This window comes from Mastacembelus armatus, chromosome 5 (genome assembly GCF_900324485.2).
Source record: "Mastacembelus armatus chromosome 5, fMasArm1.2, whole genome shotgun sequence".
Taxonomy (NCBI): Eukaryota; Metazoa; Chordata; class Actinopteri; order Synbranchiformes; family Mastacembelidae; genus Mastacembelus; species Mastacembelus armatus.
Genome location: NC_046637.1, coordinates 17,512,697 through 17,531,076, shown reverse-complemented (window position 1 = coordinate 17,531,076; position 18,380 = coordinate 17,512,697). Strand labels below are relative to the sequence as shown.

The 18,380-nt window shown below is 38.5% G+C and overlaps 1 protein-coding gene across 2 annotated transcripts in view; it reads left to right on the top strand.

Annotated features, from left to right (window-relative positions):
- Positions 1–18,380, top strand: part of fbln2 (fibulin 2) — a 53,710-nt gene that overhangs the window by 4,406 nt on the left and 30,924 nt on the right. The gene's annotated exons all lie outside the window — the stretch shown is intronic.

Genomic DNA, 18,380 nt, shown 5'->3' with positions numbered 1-18,380 from the left:
ATCATAATTGCAATGCTTTAGCTCTAAGATTTATTTCAGTGATGCAGTCCACAGTAGCATTTAGCTCCCATTTTGAGTACAACATGTGATCTTCCTGATGTTTTATATACAACATCGTCCTCAACAGTACAATGCTCCCTTTCACTATCCTGTTCTAAATACCAAACCAGGCTATATGTCATGAGTGTATGGCGGGAGTTAAGACACTCGTCAGTCCCCAGGTACCTGAACAGGAACATACTGTAAATAATGAGCCCAGGGTCTGTCTGCAACAGGGAGTCAAACTCTCTTCCCATGGCAAAGAACCCTGCATGGAGGTCTCAGAGTGGTCACCACCATCACTCACCCAGCGAGCAAGGCCCTGCCACTGTTTTACTGCATGTTGCCTCAGCTGTCCCAGGAGAGACACACAGGCAGCAGTGAGAGTTTTCTCTGGCCTTCCCGCTCCAAATGGTTTTATTTCAGGAGGGATCTTGAAAAGCATTCATTTGAACGATTTGGAAACTATATATTATTATATTTTATATAATGTGTGTTGTGTCATTGTGGCAGTATTGTGGCATGCTGTACAGGTGGCACTTTTTATCTTTCCAACCAAAGAGGGGGGATCACTGCATGTGTGAAATACTAGTTCCTTGACTTCAAAGAAAGTGTATGTTATAGATTTTCCCCATCAAAGCATATCAGAAGCAGATTCTTTAAATCAGTGCATGTACAGTGGGTACGGAAAGTATTCAGACCCCTTTAAATTTTTCACTCTTTGTGTCATTGCAGCCATTTGCCAAAATCTAAAAAGTTCATTTTATTTCTCATTAATGTACACTCAGCACCCCATCTTGACAGAAAAAAACAGAAATGTAGAAATTTTTGCAAATTTATTAAAAAAGAAAAACTGAAATATCACATGATCATAAGTATTCAGACCCTTTGCAGTGACACTCATATTTAACTCACATGCTGTCCATTTCTTCTGATCCTTCTTGGGATGGTTCTGCTCCTTCATTGGAGTCCAGCTGTGTTTAATTAAACTGTTTGGACTTGATTAGGAAAGGCACCCACCTGTCTATATAAGACCTTACAGCTCACAGTGCATGTCAGAGCAAATGAGAATCATGAGGTCGAAGGAACTGTCCAAGGAGCTCAGAGACAAAATTGTGGCAAGACACAGACCTGGCCAAGGTTGCAAAAGAATTTCTGCAGCACTCAAGGTTCCTAAGAGCCCAGTGGCCTCCATAATCCTCAAATGAAAAGGTTTGGGATGACCAGAACTCTTCCTAGACCTGGCCGCCTAGCCACACTGTGCAATCATGGCAGAAGAGTCTTGGTGAGAGAGGTAAAGAAGAACCCAAAGATCACTGTGGCTGAGCTCCAGAGATGCAGTAGGGAGATGGGAGAAAGTTCCACAAAGTCAACTATCACTGCAGCCCTCCACCAGTCGGGGCTTTATGGCAGAGTGGCCTGACGGAAGCCTTTCCTCAGTGCAAGACACATGAAAGCCCGCATAGAGTTTGCCAAAAAACATATGAAGGACTCCCAGACTATGAGAAATAAGATTCTCTGGTCTGATGAGACCAAGATTGAACTTTTTGGCGTTAATTCTAAGCGGTGTGTGTGGAGAAAAACAGGCACTGCTCATCACCTGCCCAATACAATCCCTACAGTGAAACATGGTGGTGGGAGCATCATGTTGTGGGGGTGTTTTTCAGCTGCAGGGACAGGACGACTGGTTGCAATTGAAGGAAAGATGAATGCGGCCAAGTACAGAGATATCCTGGAAGAAAACCTCTTCCAGAGTGCTCAGGACCTCAGACTGGGCCGAAGGTTCACCTTTCAATAGGACAATGACCCTAAGCACACAGCTAAAATAACAAAGGAGTGGCTTCGGAACAACTCTGTGACCGTTCTTGACTGGCCCAGCCAGATCCCTGACCTAAACCCAATTGAGCATCTCTGGAGAGACCTGAAAATGGCTGTCCACCAACGTTCACCATCCAACCTGACAGAACTGGAGAGGATCTGCAAGGAAGAATGGCAGAGGATCCCCAAATCCAGGTGTGAAAAACCTGTTGCATCATTCCCAAGAAGACTCATGGCTGTACTAGCTCAAAAGGGTGCTTCTACTCAATACTGAGCACAGGGTCTGAATACTTATGACCATGTGATATTTCAGTTTTTCTTTTTTAAGAAATTTGCAAAAATTTCTACATTTCAGTTTGTTTCTGTCAAGATGGGGTGCTGAGTGTACATTAATGAGAAATAAAATGAACTTTTTTGATTTTGGCAAATGGCTGCAATGACACAAAGAGTGAAAAATTTAAAGGGGTCTGAATACTTTCCGTACCCACTGTAATAGCTCTATAGTAGATTGACTCCAGAGTATGTTATATAAACTGATGGTAGAGCAATGGATAAAGGACATTTACTTAGTTTAAAATCTTATGAACTACTATGATATTTAAACAGTTAAACAGTCTAAATGGAATAATGGGTCATTGCTCTTTATATAGAATAGCTGAGTTATTATAGCTCCTGCTGATGCATATGAAATAGATTTTTAAAAGGTGTGTGCAGCATAAGACAGTAGTAGATCCATATGTTGCTGCCCGACAGGGCTTACATTTACTGAGTCACACTGTATGCTGCAGTTACATTAGACTAATACAGGAACAGGGCTTACATTTACTGAGTCACACTGTATGCTGCAGTTACATTAGACTAATACAGGAACTGATCAGCAGCAGTACCTTTACCAGTATGATAGATAGATAGATAGATAGATAGATAGATACTTTATTATTTATTATAATGTGATGCAGCAGAGTTAAAAAGGTAAAGTTTGGTAGATTTGGGGAACATAATATTAAATCACAGTAGAACTGATAAGTTGCTTGTTTCTAAAATCAACAGACCAAACTATCATTTTTTGATAATTCATTCTAAGTAATTGATTCAGTAAAATACTGTACATCAGTTTGAAAATTGAAAACTTTTTGTTTTCTCTGTGCATTTTTAACTTAAGATTACAATTTGTTATTAACAAAATTACTGATAAACCCCTAAGCAAGCAGTTTGTCACATTATTATGAGATGATATGCAGGTAAATCCTTATTCACAAACTACAGACTTTTCAAAGCCTATGGGTCTGTTTATCGAAGTCATTTCAGGGTCTCAATATCAATGTGACCACAGTTGAATATTGTATCTCATATCTTCTGATTTTTCCCATTCAGCAATCGTGCAACAGGAAAAGTGGCTGCATCACACAGGCCATGTCCATCCCAAATAATAAACCAATGATTCCACTTTGAACTCACAGGGTAAAGATGCTCCATATAACACAGAAAAATGATCATATTTTAAGCTTTCTTCAATGTCAGTATAACTCAGTGATAGTTGTTTGTACACCCAAGGGTACACTGCAAACAAGAATTACTAACAGCTTATTTGGAAAATTTTTTAATGGTGCCAATTTGCCCAAATATAAACATATATAGGCTAAACATGACCATGACCAAAAATCAACAGTCAAAGTCAAAAATATTTTATATTTAAACCTTCTTAAATAAAAGATCTATTGCATTGTTGTGCTAAATCAGACTGGTACAAGTGTAGCTTTACTGTGTGTATAAAACGCTCCAATAAAATGACAACATATACCACATGACACGTATCCCTGCAACGCATTTCACGCATACATTCTCTAAACAGAGCATGTGGATGATGATATGATCTGGTTCTTCTTCTATTAGGAGGCTGGTCTTAATTCATTTTCATTCATAGTCACTCTCTGCCATGTTTGATCTCTTCAAAGGCTATTTGCATAATTATTCTTGGTAGTATGATGGAACCTGTGTGCAGTAGACTGGCCAGATGATTACAACCTGGACCTAAAGCTTCTTCCCAGAAATGATTGCATTGCTGTGCCCTCTGTAGCATACTCCATGCAGGAGGATAAGCTGAGGAGGAGTTATCTGTTGGGGCGGCAGGGTGCTCTTATTCCAGATAAATGGCTCTCTTTAGATGGAAACACTCTGGCCTGCAGACAGGTGACTGCTCTTAATCTTATATAGTAGGCTGCTGATAATGAAGTTTATCACTGCAGATTGCATTTCATCTCGCGATAGTACTGGAAAGCATGCAGGATTTGCCAACTCTGACACAAATGGCCTCTGTTTCATAAGCAGGATTTGTTGTGTATCTAGAGGAAAGTTGAGGATTTTGTCGCATGTTATCTTCTAGAAATACATCTGGTTGTGTTTTGGCATTTGTTACTTTCTGATGTTTTTCTGAACTCACATGAACATGAAGGATTTTAGGACGTTATTGTCTGTGTTTATAACTTCATTCTAAAGTACTCCTATTACCCCTACACTGATGTGAAAATGATTACACAGCATCTAGCAAATATCAAATTCAAACCTTACCTATGTCCAGTCAGTAACAATATTGCACTAAAGTGCAGAAATGTAGAAAGGAATGACTCAGCACCTGAGGGTTCTGCTTTTTTATCATTATATCATTAGACAAGGCTTGGTTGTGCTTTTTCATCCCAAAATAGGTACAGATGACCAACACATTGTTTTACTTTGTCTTCTTTAGCGTTTGGGTTTATTTCTACTGAAGCCAATTTAAGTATTGCCAGCAGCACCAAAGCAAATCTATTTTTTATGTCTTGAACATTTTTCATCCACTCTGATTGTTTAGAATATACAGCATTTAAAAAAATGTGCTTAATCATAGCTTAAATCACAGCTTTACTGTTGGAGACCTCCAATAGTTTCCATGCGCAACCGACAGAGACATGTTTAACCCAAGATGGTATTCTGCAGTCTGAAGAAGCATGTTCACTCTGACCTTTGCTGATTGGTTAAAAGGGCAAGGGTCACTCAAACAATTCCCTTCAAAGGGAATATCTGGGTTCTGCTGTCAGGTGCTCTGTCAGCCTTTGATTGCATCTTTCCACATTAAGATATGTTTTGGAACATATTTCTAGTATAAAATATTACAAAAAGAATCCAATTCATTTTATATGTGAGTAACAGTGTAATGTAGTAAGAAGGTTTCAACAAACAAGTTACAACAAATTAAGTTTGTTTGTTGTGCACTCTGAACAGGTGGACATGATTCGTCATTAACAGTCATGGCTGAATAGTTACAAAGATTCTAGGGCCAATTGTTAGGCTGAGGCACACTCTTTAAATATCTCCTCTGGAAGCACATTTCAAGTGACAGCTTTTACATTTAGGATAACACCAACAAGCATGTCTATTATCGTAATATACAGATATTGTTATTTGCAACATACAGTTGCACAAAGTGACTTTTTTCTGCATTCATTGAAATGTAAAGTTCCATTGGCTCCACTTATTTACCTGAAAGTTGTACTGTAAAAGTAGAAAAAAGAGTTGTAGCTGAAACATCACTCTGCAAGAATTTCTTGCAGCTTCACAAAAAAAGGTTAATGTGAAACCAGTTACAATGTAGCAGTCAGTGTTCACTTGTACACTTACAATTCAACCTATGTTCAGTCTGTGCCACAGGCTGCTGCAGTGTGTTTTTTAGAATGCAACAAACAGATGCTTGCATGCTGGAAATTCCAGATCACTACAGGTATTATTCCTTGGAGTAGCTTATTTGAGGTATCCTAAACAGCCTGCCACGGTGATAGAGTGGCTGGACAATTAGTGGATAGGATGATTTATATGTCTGGTACCTGCTTCACCCCCCCAACCCCCCCTTCCCAGGACTTAGGTGAGTCACTCCTGAAGTGGCTTTTCAAAGGTTGCTGTCATGATAAATCAGGCATGATGATAACAGCTGTCTGCAGCATGTGGTGGCTCAGATTTCCATCTGTTACATCTCCCTGCTTTGGACTTCTTGATAGACATATGTGATTCTCCTGAACTAAACAAAAAAAGTAGATTTTTAAGGAGCTCATTTAAATTCTGTCACAGTAATAGCTTGTTGTTTGAAATAATAACAGTATCCTTACGACTAGGCCTGCCTGTCTAGCACTACAAATTATACAGTTTGCAATAATAACATGGCAAATTTAGCACTTGAAACACATAGTTGTTGAAATAGTTGATTCATGATTCATGCTCATTCAACAGGCTAAGGTGCAGGACAAGATGTAAGTTCATGTTTGTAAGTTAGATAAGAAGCAAACTTCGGCAGGAAAATTAAATGTGGCTCTGGTTAACAGGATGCTTTCTGGTTCAGTATGACCATCTTACCATTATGGCCTGTGACTGTTTGTTATGCTGGACTTTATCGCTTCTTATTACCTTTAGCTATGTTGGTTAATAACATTACTTTTCAGTTTTAATGTTACAAGAGGAAAGGATGAGGAATTATCAATGTGTTCGTTCATAGTAGTTGCTATTTTCATGTCTGGGGGACCTGTGGGACTGCCTTTTAAACACTGATGATTCAAATTATCAGCAGTGAAGCCATCAATTAAAATTTCATGACTTTTATCACTGGCACAAATCATCTGTTTTGGACATTAAAAGTAATGTCAAACATGTTTTGTAAATGTATTTCTGTACAGTTAAAGAACAAATGTCTTTGGTGAAGTATCAGAAATCTTCAGCCAGCTGGAGGGGCATGCCGGTGTCTGTGTTTGATTGACAGCAGCTGGCAGGCTATCAGAGTGCTGGTGTTACACTTTAGGAAAGAAGGAAACAAACTTGCTCTGTAGCTACTTGTCCTGGTCAGACAGTGTGTTAGCGTCATTGCTACTGAAGAGTCAGGACCTCTGACATACCTGCCAATGTCCCGAACACAAGGGACACTGGCAGGGTATGCTTATGTACTGCAACTGACATAGGCAGCACACTTTTCCATAATGAATGCGTGTTTGGTGACTCAATCAACAGACTAAGGTGCAGGACAAGATGTGTAAATTAGATAAGAAATAGACTTTGCAACGTATGATCGACTGTATTGAAATAACATGTCTACATAGATACCGGAATAAGTTAGATGCTTTTTACAATGATGTCAGTGAATATTCACTACATTTCTGCTTTAGTGCTTCACTGGGCCGCAAGGACTTAATCAAGATGACCTGGTTGCCAACAAGTTGGCAAAAATTTGCCAGAAGTTATAAACCTTTGTAGGTTTAGGCATGGGTTGGGATTAAAGGTTATAGTTAGGGTTCACATTGGGGAAAAGTTTACATATTCCTGCCAGGGTTGACAGTGCCCAAATCTTGTTTGCAATCTGCCATCCTGTCTATAGCCAGGTCACTCTCGAGTTTAGGACAAAGCTGCAGTCCTCCTTGAAGTTGTATGAAGAGGCAGCATCAGTGCTTCCTAGAATAATATTTACATGACATTAACAGTTACTGGACAGAGAGAGGTAATGTCCATTCAAAATATTAGCCTGTAAATTCCAGTATGAGTATGAGTTAAGTTAAGGTTGCTGAGGATGACTAGCCAGTTATAGGGGAAATTAGGCAAACAGTCAACCACAGCTCCATTTACGTAGTGGAGTAATGTTACTGTTATGTCAGTTGCTGTGTTGGCTTGAGAAAAGAGACCTCCACATTTGTTTTCAGAAATGTTTTGCAACGTTTTGATCATCGTGACACTCTACTAGGTGGGGGCTATTCGGGCCGTCCTGGAAATTGTTTCTTATCTCCCAGTGAAGTAATTGTTCAGTCTCTGATAACAATGCAGTCAAGTGCCCACAGATTTGTTATATGACCATCTGTTACAGAGCTGTAAAAACATTAGTTATCACAGCTGACACGCATAAGAAGAAACCTGAATATAGTTCCCTGTGACAAAAAAAAGAAAAAATCCAAAAGACCTGCTTCACTGGATTCTTTGGGCTTCTACAACCACTGTGTGTGATCTAGATTCAAGGTCCAAGAGAGTCCCTTGAGAAAAACTGCAATCAAAATGCCAGTCACATTCCCAGGCACTGACAGATGGGATGGCCATGGAATATGTTTCACACAATCTGGGATACTCATGGCTGTCTGTGTCTGCATGGCGAACAGTTTTCACAGTCTCTTTCAATTCTTTGAAGAGAGATTAGTTTCTCTCAGACCTGTGTCATAGTAGTCTGAATGTGTTCAGTAAATATAAGACAAAGGTTTTGATGTGTTCACCTATAATCACACTGCTTCCTCCAAGATAGATAGATAGATAGATATTACCAGTTCAGACAGTCAGGGTGTTATCTGACACACAGAGAAAATGTATTGTACAGAGTTATGGCACGAGGCAGGAAGGATTTCCTGTAGCGATCCTTAAGACAACGAAGCTGTCTGAGCCTTTTGGAGAAGGAGCTCTGTTGTCTGTCCAGCACAGGATGGAGAGGGTGGTTGGGGTTGACCATGACTGATAACAGTTTGTTTAGTGTCCTCCTCTCCATCACAGCCTCAAAAGTGTCCTGTCTGCAGCCAATAACAGAGCCAGCCTTCCTTATCAATTTATTCAGATATTCAGAGATATAGAATAACAAACGCTGAGCTGCGTATGGTTTAGAAAAATGTTACTTTGATCTAAAAATTGGACTGTATCCAACCAGGGGAGTATTTACTGTCTGATTAAAAACACTTCTGGGTGTCTGTGACAAATAATTTGTTACTGCAAAGGAATTTTATCATACGAACAGTTTAAACTGAGCTATGAGTGTGTATCAAGTGTGGATTAAGTGTTGTATTTTTCTGGCTACAGTTTATTACAGCTTGGCTTTTGCTTTCATAGCCCTGGATGTTGGTTTTATTGGTTATGATAACTGTGTTTTCAAACATTTCAGTTTTTAATCTCACTGAAAACTGGTCCAATGGTACAAGAAATATTAGCTAACATTTTAGGCACCACTTAACTTCAGATCTATAAACTGAGATGGATGTGTAGAGGTAAAATATTTTGGAAAAATGTTTGGTATTGCTTAAATCAGCATTTTTAGACGTTAGCCATTAACTTGGTGAGTATATTTTTGTTATTATTACATAGAAATTATGCACAGAGCTTAAAATAACCATAATTTTCCTCTAAATGCTCCATATCACAAATGTCATTATTATGAGCCACTATATTTGATGTGACCCCAAGTGAAAGTCCAACACAGCTCTTCATTGCTTTCTTCATCATCAGTGTAGCAGTGTTTCCTGTCAGTTTGCTAACAGATCAGTCACTGTGACATGTAGATGTAGCAGAGTTCTCTTTATGGTTTGATGTGATAGTTTTTGTGGCTCAGCTCCATTCAATAAAGACAAACTTGGTGTGTCTGTCCCTGCAGAGCCCTGGCACTTGACTGTGAATGCTCATGTTTCCAGTTTCTAATTAGAACGTATTCTAATTATTACAAGGTTACCTTTTAAATCTTGCAAATGGCTGTATTTACATGACACAAATAAGAAAATAGAAGTTTCAGTCACTAAAGCAATTTGCAGTTTGTCCTTGGTTCTGCTGTCTGCAATTTCATCCAGATCTGGTTTTATCACCCAAACAAATGTTCCCTCTAACACCAGTACTCACTAGGAGTATTTGCATGATGATTAATTATGACTGCCTCCGAATGGGAAATTAATTAGTGTTGGAGGTTGTCGGGGAGAAGGATCATTTTGGGACAGACACAATATTTTAATGTTTTCATTTTCAGCCGCAATTAAAGCAATGGTCCAAGATGTTTTTTCTACAAATGTTGTATTGGAGGAAAGCTTGTTTGTTTCTCAGTCTTCTTGGAATAAGCTTCTGGTGCACAGAAGGAGATGAGTTTTATGTTTTTCAGTTCTTCTGAATAATTGGGAAGTTTGCATGAATTGTGATAGCCAGCACAGCTCAACAGACAAACAACAGAGCTTCATTTGACGACAAAAAAAACTTTAATCAAATTTGGTCTTGTCCACCACTCAAAAAGCAGGTTCTTCTTCATCTCTTTGGCTTTTTAGCTCTGTGCTGTCAGTTCTTGGTTTTCACTCTGTGTTAGATGCTTGAATTCTTTAGCAGACATGATGTTAAATTAATGAATCTTTAATGAATTTTTTATTATTTAAGTAGTGTATAGTCATAGAAACTCTGAGTATGTGTGGGAGCCAACATAGGAAACTAATGTGATGCTAGAGTAACTCAGGGGCGTCTGCCTGTCGCAGTGATATATTCCAGGAATAATCACTGCAGTGACTTCACATAAACTCAGCCAAAACACACACATTTTTTTTTTTTTTTCCAGGATGGTTGCGTAATCATTTCTCATTATCTCAAAGCATTTAAACACAGCTTTTTATTTTGCACCTTCAGTTATTTCTGCCAGTCTTTACACAATCTATCACTGAAATTTTCTTGTTTTTAGTTTCACTATATCTTCAGAGAGTCCATTCAAAACCACTGGATATCTTGTATGGACACCTCAATTGCATGAAAACGTTGGCACTTCACATTATCTAATTTCATATGCTGTGTAAGACTTTGATGATTTTTTCAGTTGTAAGATTGTTATTGTTAGCTTTGGGATGCTCCACTGGATGTAGTGCTGTCAGTATGGCAGATAGGAAGCCAGAGTTGGGAGAGATTCTGAGGTCATTGTTAAAGTAGTGTATTATGGTTTTCCAGTAGGCAACAAAGCTATTGCATAAAGAGTGGTGAAATAGAGAGGAAATGTGTAAATACCTATATATCATTCTGTGACAGCATCACTTTAATGCCACTGTTTTTAAAGATACTCCAGGCTGTGAAATGGTGTGTGCCCTTGTTATAAAAACAAGGCACAGTTACTTATTGCAGTTCGGTCTTCTGGCTGCATACAACATTGGCATTAGTTGGAGCTGCAGCAGTGACTGTGATATCAGCCCACTGTCACTCCCAGAGTGTCAAATACTGATGCTTTGTTAAGTAGTTTCCAGTGTTAAACAACATTGTGTTTTTATTGGTAAGCAGTTTAACCAAAGTAACAATATTTTTCAAAATTTAACCAAGTAGCCATCCATACCTGAAAGTCCATTTGGGAATTAATAAAGTTCATCTCATCTCATCTCATCTCTTTCATTAAGTGACATTTTGTCAGGTGACTTTGACATCTCATACATCCATACATATCATGCCATAGATAGCCTTTAGCTTCTTTATGGCATTGTGACTTCCATCTTCCAAGGATAGCATTATCTCTATCATTATCATTATCTATCATTATCCTAGAAAGCAGATGCTCAATATGACTTCTAAAATGTGCCTGAGGATCATACCACTTTTAAATTAATACTTTTAATGGTGCTAATTGCAAAAATATCTAAAGAAAATAGAGGCTAAAAATGCCTGAATGTAGTTGGAGAATAACATAACTCAGTGAATCCATAGCAACAAGATGGAGGAAGGTATTGGGGGCTGTAGTTGTCTGGATTAGGTCACCGTCACAAATCCCTGCATTATTGCATCTGTTAAAGGCCTGATAACAAGACTTTTTAATTACAACACACTGTTGTCAAAGGACTCCATGTAAGCTGTTGATTGGTCCACCCTGGTAGACTGACTTTGATCAAGCTCTTGAAGACAAAAAGTTAAGAGGAAAACCTTTAAATGAGGTAAACTAGTTTCAGCAGTAGGTACAAATCATCAAACTCTCTAATAGTGTTGCTGACAGTATTGACTTGACTGAGGCAGGGTATCAATAACTAGAAAGCAAACAGAGAAAAGGAACACAATCTCAGTTATTTACGATGTCAGTGGAAGCTCTGTCTATATATATCAGCTTCAAATTGGAAGAACTGTTATTTTTCATACATTGATTGACCCTAGAGGGGGGTCAGTATGACCCGCTCAAGTCTCGACAGTTCTTGCATCCAGCTGTCCCTGAAGAATACCAGTTATGAAGATCCAGATCCCATTTGTGTCATTGTATGGTTCTGTCTGAGCAGAATGTTCACAATGTTTAACACAAAAGAGCACGTACTTCCTTTATAACCACTGCCTCTGGCATTTTTCCCCAGCTCTCAATGGAATAAAGCTCTACTCTTCACTGGCTGTCTGGGTGGAAAATCAGAGGCATTTTTTTTTTTTTTACTTACTGTTATCGTCAACAATGGTAAATGTCTCTTAAGATGTTAGCATTAAAGGCAACTGGCATAGATAATAGATATTGTGAATAACAGATGATATTGATTCTCATCTCCTTTTACATTTCTTGCATATAACTCCAATTGATGGCTTTCTTTTACATATCTTAAGTGGATCTGTGAAAGCTTTTATCTCTATGCATGCTATCTCCAACTTTGTTCTCAGCCAATGTCAGAGCCATTTTGCTCATGGGGCTGGTCTGCAGAAAGCAAATCCCCTAAATAAAAGTGGATGATAATGCAGAGTGGGTCCCTTGTCTGTCACCAGGGTCATCCTCTTTATCTCTTAATGTGGAGAGATAGCTGGGTCTCAAGCACTGGCTGCCTATTTTTATTATGACCCCAGTCACGCCGCTTTTTGTGCTGTCTGCCAGTGGCAAAGTGGAGCTTCAAAAAACTAATTGTGCCAAAACTGCATTTGTTTTTTGTGTTGGTAGAACTTAAGCAGGAGACAGAGTCAACAAACACTTAGATCTGCTGTTGAGTACAAAAAAAATCTTTGTTTCTTCTTGTGGAGGAGTAGAGATAATTAGGGAAACAGAAAAAATATATATATTTTTGCAACTAATCAAGGCAACAAGCCCGCCTGTGTTAACATAGTTTTACGAGGAGAAACAGTTGGTAGGCTAGGTTTAAAAACAGGAGCATGGTGTTCTGCTGCCTATGAAGGAACTGAAAACAAGAACAAACATAATAATACAGAGAAGGGACTATTTCTTCAGTATAAAGTACTTACAAAACAATTCTTAGAATGGTTGTGGACTTTGCCAGAAGACTTAAATAAATAAAATCAAACTTAGTACTACTCAAATGAGAAAATTTGAGTAATTTGGGTCAACCAACTCTGATATATTTGTACTTCACCATGCCTAAAAATGCATTGAAAAGTACTATGTAGTACCACTGTGTTTATGATGTCAGGCCTATTAATCTTTAAATTAATTTGTACATGTAGGAATAATACACCTTCCATGCGGTCCAGAATTTAATAATGATTTAATTGCATAGTTTGTGTTTCACAGATAGTGAAAGGATGGAAGCAAGCAACTGAACCTTTTGTCAAATAAACAAAAAACTCACCATGAATTGTAATTTATAGCAACTCGGTTGTGTGTCAGTTGGTGAGGTGATGGGAGTTGTGTTTTTAACATTGTACAAAGCAGGGCTGACTGTTTCCCCCTCTTTGCAGTTTTTATGCTAAGCTAAGATAACCATATCCTGGCTGCAGCTCTCTACTTAATGTGCACATATAAGCCAGTGATTTTTACATCTCACTCTCAACACAGCAGTAAATATTGAAGTGCCTGGGGCCCTGATGCAGTTGCCCACTTTGCTCAATTGATAATCCAACTTTGTGTGTATCCAGTTTCACTGAACAAATCTGCCTCACTCCTTCTTCCCCGCCTTTCACAAATAGACTGGTAAATGGCAGGTACCGTTACACCTTTCAGATTGTAATATTATGTGCTCAAGGTCTGTTTTTCTCCTTGATATATTAGGATATATGTCCACTGACTGTTATGATGTTTCTTATTTGTTGGGAAACCATTCAAAATTGATTTATTTCACATTCACAACTTTGGCACCAAAACTGTCCACAGTGGGGCTGCTATGACTGACAGATGTGAGATGATGATTTGAAAAGAAGTCTTGGAAGCACAACTCTTTCAAACTCTGCTTTCAAGGCCATGCCTGATCCACAGCTCAGATCTTATCCAGACTGATGCTGCTGGTAGATTCTTACCAAAATGACTCTACATGATGCTGCCAGCAGTAGAATGTCCCAGAAAAAAATAGGAAAGAGAAATTACTCATTATTCACTTTTGGTGTAAATAAACTTGTGAACCTTTTATGCACCTGTAGGCCTAAATAGATTATTCACATTGAATACAGAAACAGAAGTTGGACAAAAAAATCAGCAGACATTTGTCACAAGCCATATGAAGCTGGGCCTAGGGGTACTGCTGTGGACAGGCTGCTGTTGATGGCTGACTGGTGGTGGGAAGCTGAAAGGGCACACTGAGCAGGAGATTAGCATTTCTAGGCAAAGAGGAATTGTTGTTGAGCTCAACAAAGGTTCTAGGTATTTTTTGCAAGAAGCAAGACAAAAGACTGCTGTACTGTCCAGGCCTTTCTTTTCTTTTTTTGTGAAAACCCATATTTTAGGTGAGAACTTGTCACTTCTCAGTGTAACAACAGGCCTTTCAAGTCAGTGGTCCATTATTTAGTAATCTCCTTGCAAGATGAGACCCTGAGGGGCTGAATTAGACGAAATGCAGGGAAGAAATGGAGAGGATACTCATATGCCATTGTGGTCACATTAAAACCTTGCAGGCATTCAGAAAATTGTGCTGTCTTTACCACTATGTGACAAAAGAAAGGCTTTTGGACATGGTTATTCACCAGATGACATTGTAGACATACCACTCGATGAAACAATTCACTGATATACTGATTTAATATAGTAACTAAAAATACACCTGTCTTTCCATTCCAAAGCAAACCTTTCTGCCAAAATGAAATGTTTGCGATGGATTTGATGTCTGGCTGGAAATTTTTTTTTTTTTACTCACAGAAAACATGTAATTAAAACTCTTTACAGTGTGTCAACCTACAGACACATCTTAGCTTCCTTTTTAGATATAAAGGTAAACACACGGATGATATGTACATTACATTGATAAGGGCTGTGACAGTTCACTGCTGTGTGTGTGCAGTTTGGGTCGTAATGGAATTTCCCCATTTGTGGGACTAATAAGGGTAATAACTTAACTTAATATGTCTCAAGCTTAATGTTTTTCAACTTCAACTCTGTGACAACTCAGCGACTTAATATTCTTCTGAATATTAAAGGATATTCCTGCCTCTTTGCTGCATTGGTACTGTATAATAATAACAATACTCTGCTTGTTCTGTAGAAGGACCTAAGTCAGTCCTGCTGTGCCTGTTTATTTGTTTAGGAGTTTGATGAATGGCCATCACTATGTGTTGCAGGGTGAGAAAAGCATGTGACTGTGCCAGAGCAGTGGGAGCTGAGGCAGTTAGCATCCTTGACTTTTTCTAAACCATTACCCACTCTGGTCTGTTCATATTATTAAGTAGTAAAAAGGCACTGAAGCACTGAACATTTCATCAGTCCATTCATACTGGCTGCACATTGAAACAGAAAACACTCAGATGTTTTACATCTGTGATGGTTCAACTGGAATGTAGAAAGTTTTTCTTGTCTAAAATTCGAGACCTTGTTTTTTTCAACCTCACTAAATCACAGTAGTTTTACACCTACAGTTAGATCAGTGTGTTAATTTAATAGTCAATAAAATATGTGGCCTTTGGATTAAAGTTGCACATTTTTGGTGTCAGCTTTAAAACTGTTCCCCTTCCCCCAGAATTACAGCATAAGCTTCTTTTTTGAAGGCAAGCTTGGGAACAATAAAACTCTGCAGTGAAATAATGTCATGATTTTTAAGTGGATTTGGAGCTCTTTAAATCTGCACAAACCGATATTTTTATATTAAGAAGGTACAAGTATGCGAGAGCTATGTGTAAAAAGTGTCATAGTGACAAATTCTGAAAAATCTCCAGAATGTTTTAGTGACATTTAGCTCATTGTTTTAGTTTTTACTATATACTTTTGGTTAAGATATGTAAAAGAAGATCAGAAATACATCTCCAAATAAAGGATGATAGGCCTATGAATCATAAATACTGGTAATAATTTCAACTCTGTACATTGTTGTATAGTGAGAGGGGTCAGCTATTTTTGGTGAACCATAAATCAACATAATAAATCAGCAAATCAATATAGTAGTCAATCACATTAGCACCCAAAGCATCTATACTATGAGACATCACCAGCAGGAAACATGCTGATGTTAGAGTCTGGATGTTGTCGTGCACTGTCAGGTGGTCCAGATGAGTCAGACATGGTGTGAGACAGGGCTGTGTTTCAGACAAAGAAATGAGGGGAAAAGAGTGTGAGGTCAGACTAATCACTCCTTCAGTTTGGAGGAGAGGCAGCAACTGTGTTGACTTTTTCTACACTAGTGATTGACAAAAGTGTGGTTTCTGAGCTATAAATGTATCTGTTTGTTTCCATTGTTTCTTCGGTAATGAGTAGGCTTCTCCTGAATGTTAAGCTTCATCTGACCTTCCTCTTGAACCTTATGTTTGGCCTTTGGCAAGCTCTTTTAGAACGGTGGGAAATTACACAGCTTCCAACTTTCCCATGTAGTGCCAGTGTGAAAAAAATGAAATCTGTATAGTTGTGACTTAAAATAATCTACCACTGTTTATTTTTCCTCAGTACAAAATCAGGCCAGGGGTGAGTTGTTTTTTTTTTTTTTTTTGTGAATGCATTCAGATCTGTGAGAAGTAAACCAGCAGAGATGTTGTGTAAGCAGTCTTTGCGTGTTGTATTTATTTGTCTGCCTTCAGAGCTGCTAAATGAGCTGAAAGGAAACATAACCTGAACTTTACCATGTATCTTGTGAGGATTAGAAACAGATCTCAGAAAGTGCACAGTTTGAGATAAAAATCTTAACTTCTCAATGAAGACATTGATTCCACAGTAATAATCTTACATAGAGTGAAATGGTGACTTATTGACACTGACATTTTTAACCTTATTTTATGAAAACAGTGCTTATAAATTAAGAACAGTAAATTAAAGAAGCCATCTCTTTAAATTGTTTTACAGAAGACTGAAACTGAATGCAGCTAAGTAAAATAAAATGAGTTTCAAAGTGAAGCTTAAAGCAGAGCTGTTTAAGGCTTTCCTGACTCTATGGTTGGGTATGTATCTGAATGTACACTGTGCAGCATGGGATTAACAGGATTAGCATAGTTTAGACGTTTCATACTTTGAAGTGAATACAGTGGATACTATATTACATCAAGGAAATAATGTATGGAGGAAACCGATAAATCTGAGCACAGTGCTTTTTTTGGCAGTATGTGGAGCAAATTCTGTTATACTGTAGCCCTTTTTAATTAGAATATCACATTTAAACAGGCATTCACAAAGTAAAGTGACGTGAACTCTGCTCTGTGTGAATAGACCACAATTATATTTCTGACTGAACGCTTCTGTGCATTAGGACGCAATGAAAGAAATTTACTTTTTTGTATTGCAGTTTCTTGTTGACATAAATTGGGTTCATGTCCTCAGAGTTATAAAACAAAGCTTTATTTCACAGCAGTGTAAATATGAAGAATATGCAAATGTTCAGTACTGTATATAAGCAGATAGAAGTTTATTGAGTTGAAAAACAAAATCTCTTTGTCAGAGCCTTTTCTTCAAAGTGCACAGAGAGGAGTTTGGTGTGTGTGTGTGTGAGTATGTGTGTGCTCTTGAGCATAAACGCTAATATGTGGATAAAAGCAGCAGGGTGAGACGGGTTTGGCTCTGATGTGGAGGCGACAAGTTCTTGGCATTCTGTGGTGGCGAGCAGTAGCAGCAGCTTGCCTCATGGTGTGTTGATCTACCAACTGAGCTCCATGCAAAGCAACCAGGCATGCTGTTTTTCACTCAGCAGTGGGGGGGCATTTCATTCTCTGTGGGACCTGCAGGGCAGTGGAATGTCAGCAGTCACTGTGACGGTTTCCACATTAGCGTTCTGGTGACGTAAGCAGGGTTTGCTTCAAATCATCATTGGCAGCAACAAAGATGGACCATTACTATTGCCTCACAGCAAAAAGGTCCCTGGTACGAAACCCGGCAGGGGCCTTTCTGTGTGGAGTTTGCATGTTCTCCCTATGCTTCTGTGGGTTTTCTCTGGGTACTCCAGTTTCCTCCCACAGTCCAGAACCATGTATATCAGGTTGACTGATGATTCTAAATTGCCCATGAGAGTGAATGTGAGTGTGTGTGTTTTTTCATCTATATGTGGGCCTGTGATGGAGTAGTGACCTGTTCAGGGTGTACCCCTGCCCTTTCACCCAAAGAGAGCTGGGATAGGCTCCAGCAGATCCCTGTGACCCCAAATAGGACTAAGTGGGTATAGGTAATGATGGATGGATTATCGTCGTTATTATTGTTAATATTATTATTATTATTATTATTACTATTACTATTATTATTATATTACTGATTTAACCATCATCAGAAATGTGAGGTTTAGAAATATGAAATGCATTTGTGCAATTATGGGGATTTCATAGGTTCCTGATTTAATGCATTTAATGCTCACTCAGTTGATGATATTGAAATGATGCAGTTTTACATCTGAATAAGTGCATAGCAGCGTAAAGACGGGTTTGAAGAGGATCCATTACTGACATTTTGTTTGGTATTCTTTCCCTGACTG